General features: G+C 44.1%; 1 pseudogene; it reads right to left on the bottom strand.

The window, feature by feature from the left end:
* Positions 1-2,760: 2,760 nt before the first annotated feature.
* On the bottom strand, positions 2,761-4,473 carry LOC143682519 (MSL complex subunit 3 pseudogene; annotated as a pseudogene).
* Between the last annotated feature and the right edge of the window lie 569 nt (positions 4,474-5,042).

Genomic DNA, 5,042 nt, shown 5'->3' with positions numbered 1-5,042 from the left:
GATTTGTGTTTGCAGTGGCCATTTTGAGAAATCTGTAGGAAATTAATGAACTTGAGAGGCACCTTTATAGAAGGGGGAATGGGGATCTGAGGTTGGTACATGGAGGCTGCTAGAGGACAATCTGCATCCACAGTAGCATCACTTAAGGTTTCATTAGAAAAAGAAAAGGCCCAAAACAGAAGAATGGGAAAGTACTCCAAACCTCCAAACCGAGACAATATTCCCCCTCCCCCACCCCATGTTCTGGTACCCAGCCCTTCCTCCATAGCTATAGTGAAGTTAACATGACCTTCAACCTGGCGACTTGATATACTAGAAGAGATATCAATAAAAGACTGGTTTAGAACTTAGATGGGAAGGACTTTATCAGGTCTTACTGACCACTACCTTATTAATAAAACTCCGGGGACTTGACCCCTGCATCCACCTTTCAAAACTAAGGTGTGCTCTAAGCTCTTGAGAGGTTACTCTCATTTAGATCTCAAGCTAAAGTTGATATAAGGATTCCACAAGCAGATGGCATCTGATGTAGACAGCTTCTGCCCAAGACAGATCAAGATACACCTGAATTTCCTTATCATGTTCTGTCTCTTCCTCTTCATTGTCTTGTAAACATTATCTTATTCATTCCATAACCTTTAAAATGCCCAATCTCCATCCCCAAGAATACTGTACCTTCATCATGAATTTCTTTTATTTCCTCTTAACCCTATTTCTGCCCTATGTATTCCTACTTTGAACATTTTTAATTCTAGCACTCCATGGTTTTAATAACCTGAGAACTTATTTCACTCAAGACACAAATTTCTGATGGGCTGAAAGGTCAAATAAAGGAAATTGTTGGACAAGGAAACAGCTAAAGTGATGATGATGATGATAGTTATGATTCTCCTCTTGGAAGCTTATACCTAATTAGCCAATATCATATTTCCTTAAAATAGGTGCCCTTATTAGTGCCACAAGAACACTATTTTGCATGTGGACACAAGATATACAAAGCATTATCTGTAAATTGGATTAACTCCTGTTATATAGCTTCTGCTGCTCCTCAAATGGCTATTTATGATAAGCTTCCAACAGGGAAAAGTAGAAACAGGAGGACTCTTATGACCTCTTGCCATACTGTAAAAATTTGTGAAGAGATTATTGCCAGGCTAGAGACAGGTCTAAAAGGATCATGGAAAATCCACAACCCAGGTGAACTCATGGGGTGTTCTGTTCTTGGTATCATTCCCGTTGTCATTGTGGCAGGTATCTACTGCTTTGGAAGGTACACTAGAAGATTACACATACACTAGAAAAGGTAGTGTTACAGCTAGAGAAATCTGTCTCCCAAATTAGGGCAGCCAACAACTCGGTAGCTAAGGAAGTACTGGAACTTCACAAAAGATCTCTTCAAAACTGATTGGCATCAAATTACATTCTGGCTTCCCAAGGAGGTGTATGCACAAGTGGGGGCCCAGTCCTGTGTATCTGTAAAAAATCAGTCCAGAGGATGTATTTGTCAGTCAAGAGGCATGGCAGCAGACGCCTATGGCAGAGAAGCAGCCAAGTCAGTATATTCACCTCCTGCATCTGACTGATCTGAGTCTCTTTTTGATTGGCTTCTAGAGTCACAGGGACCTTGGGTCAGAGATATTCTAATGGGGGCACCTGTTATCCTCTTACTCATTCATAACATCCCCCAGTTATTGTCAGATCTCTCTACTCCTAAATGCTACTGATAGTCACGAACTCCACAAATGATACAGCTGATGACCAAACGAGCATGAATGGGACAACAAAAGTCTTCAGCTTCATCAAATCTGTGAAATTGGTGATGAAACTCAAGAGACTAGGGTTGAATGAAAGACTAACACCATCTTTGGTAAAGCCCTCATAATCGAGGGAATGACCAAAAGGGGGGAAAATTGAGAAAATTGTATAGAGAAAGCCCCAGGCCCTTCAGAGAATACAGCAACAGTTACAACAACAAAAAAAGACATGCCTTCTGAGTTCCCTCTATCTTTTGAAATCCGAAATCCTTACCAACGCAGCTGACCCAGATAGCCAATCAAGCCCCTCATTCATTACTTTTGACCAATACAAAATAAAGCCCATCTGCGCTAAATCCACCCTTAACAGGTCCAAGCGATTGGATTCAAGCTCATTTCCTTTCTCTCTATAAAAATCCTTTGTCATCCCTCAGACCCCAAAACTACTTCCATTGTGGCTTCCTTTGCTGCCACAAAACTTTAGTGCCCTGAATAAAATGCTCCAGTCTGCAAACTCACCTAAAATTTGTCTTTCATGGTATTATTATTATTGATATTTTACAGAAAAGATGCTAAAAGCAGGAGCGTTTAAAGGACTTGAACAAACTACTAGATAGTAAATGATGAAATCAAAATTAAAACCTAGAATATCCTAATTCAAGTGTACATGTTTAGTACCACTGTTCGCATTTTTTTTCCTGAACAAGACAGGGAACGTTTTATTTAGATAATTAAAAAAAATGTCTTGCAGAAGAGGAACCATGACGGGTAAGCATATAGCTGCAAATCTCTAAAAGATGGGCAGTGCTTTATTGAGATGAATAAAAATAAGACTTTACAGAAAGGGAACTGTAAGAAGCAAATGTATAGCTATACTTTTTGCCATCAATACCAATTCCCTCTAAAATACTTTGTGACCAATTTGTAGTTTCCAAGTGAAACTAAAATTTGAGAATTATTCAGCCTCAGAACAAAAAGTAGAAGTTAAAAAAATGTTTGTATAATGTGAACAAATAACTAAGCAAAGTGTTTATTGCTAACAAATAACTGCAACTTCTAACTCGTATTTGAACTAGCTTCAGTTATTTCACCTTTTATGGCCACACTGTCTTCTTAGTTCATCACCTGCAATTGTGTGCAATGCTAGATGGAGAAGCTGTCCTTACAGAAGCCAAAGTCTTTAATTAATTGCCCTGGGATTCTTGGTGGTGTGGAGGGTCTCACAGGCAGCCACATAAGCGGACTCCGGGAAAAAGTCCTCATGATATTCTGCTAAAAACTTCAGAAAGAGATCCAGGTGCTTCAGTAAAGCTTTCAGAGTCTTCTCGGAAAAGGACATCTTCCCAAGGATTTCTGGAAGTTTGACAAACAAGCGCAGCAGATGTTGCGACCCATAAACGCAGGAGGGTGGAGGCGGTTGGTCACTCGGCAGGTAATCGTCAGGCACGAGTTTCCAGGAAAGGACCTCATTCATTTCTTCATTTCTGCTCCCTTCAAAGGCAGCAAACACGGCGTTCCCTTCCTTGTTGGGAGCCAGAGGCGTAGGTGAGGATGCACTGCTCTGTATAGGTGTCGTCTGTTCCAGGTGCAGGAACAGCTTGGCTGGGGAGGCTGCGCGTCCGCGCTGGAGTTGAGGCGAGAGGCTTATTCCAGGCAGCCGGTCCGGGCTCGGGACGCGGCGAGTGGACCGCCTCAGAGGCCGCGGCCCTTCAGGCTCGGCGCGGCGCCTCATGGGTGCGGCTGGCCGGCCTGCGGGGGGCTGGTTCTCGGTGGGCCGCGGAGTGGAGGGTTTCCACAAAGGCGGGCTTAGACACAGCTCCCCCAGGTTCCCGGTTGTGCTCGTGGCACTTTCCTTAAGCGGAAGGGAAAATTTGGACGAAGTCACCATTTTATACTGTGCTTGTTCATATGGGTAGAGCAGAACCAATGGGAGATTATAATCGAAGGTTATCCTTAACCCATCTGCCATCTCCTTGCAGAGGTCGAGATTCTTCTCTGCTGGGATGAAATGCACATTCGTGCTGGCGTGAGACGTGCTGTGAGGATGGCGAGGTCTTTGGTGGTTTGAAAAGGCTGCAGTGATAGCAAAATGCTTCACATAGGATTCCAAGATGGTTATGACGTTGGTCTGGCACGGCAATTTCACCAACCGTTTCCTCCTGTTAATGTAGTAACAGTCATCCTCAAGCTGCTTCTTCAGAACTTCAGGGATGTCTATTGTGATTGCTCTTTCTTCCATCTTCCTTTCTGTGTGCAGCTCTAGTTCTTCTTCACTTCAGTCTTTCCTTCAATATCAGGTTCTTCACTTCTTATCTTCCCGCCTGCTTCTTCATCACCGTCAGCAGAACTGCTTATTGAGTTTTCAGCATTGTCATCTTTTTCTTCAACAGGGAAGCTTTTTAAAAACCCAGGCAACCTTCGCTGCTGCTTCTTTCTTCCTTCTCAGGCAGGCCACAGTTTTTCTTGCCAATTTAGGCTGCAATCTTGGCTTTTCACTTGTGTTGGGAAACACGAGATTCAGCTGTCCACCTGTCCGGGCCTCCGTCCCAACGATTAAAACGGACCAGATACTCCGGGATCTTTCTTCCTTTCTCGTCTTTCCCAACGACAGCATCGACAATCTGAGTCTGTCGGTCAGGGCGCCCAGAGGCAGGCCCCACCCTGCGATTTAGGGCGCAGGCCAGGCGGCCCGCGGGCCCCCCTCACCGCGCGGCCGGGGAAACCGACGCGGCTGCCGGGCCTCGTGACTCTGCACGGGCGGGGCCACTGACCGCACCCCCTTGTTTTATTTTAATGTTAAATTGATCTCATATTTCGTCAATGATAAAAATAAAAGGAGGTGTAGGGTGCTTTTACATAACGGGGTGAAGCGGAATATCATCCACATAATCCACTTACTTTTCCACTCACATAATCCTTTGTCCAATTTTGATGGTAAACGAACCAGAGCACCAGTGGGGTCCTGCCTGAGGAGGCCGTGGTGACCAGGGGTTCAGACTCACTGGATCATGCCACCAGTAAAGTCGAGCAGAGTTACTAGGTGATGTTAGGGAAAATTTAGAAGTTTTCCTCAAAATGTTAGGTCCACCAGGATGTGAATGCATGGATAAATATTAGTTATGCAAAAGGTACACCGTGTTGGACATTGATATACCTTCAATGGATGGACCCAGATATCCCTCCAGTGATGGACCTGTGGCCCCAGTGGCAGCATTGGCAGATAGCAATAAGATTAAGAACATGTGTAAACCAGGATGCATAATTTAATCTATCACAGTGGTTTTCCAT

This window comes from Tamandua tetradactyla, chromosome 5 (assembly GCF_023851605.1).
Source record: "Tamandua tetradactyla isolate mTamTet1 chromosome 5, mTamTet1.pri, whole genome shotgun sequence".
NCBI classification, from domain to species: Eukaryota; Metazoa; Chordata; class Mammalia; order Pilosa; family Myrmecophagidae; genus Tamandua; species Tamandua tetradactyla.
Note: the sequence above shows the minus strand (reverse complement) of the source record. Positions and strands in the feature narration are given on the sequence as shown.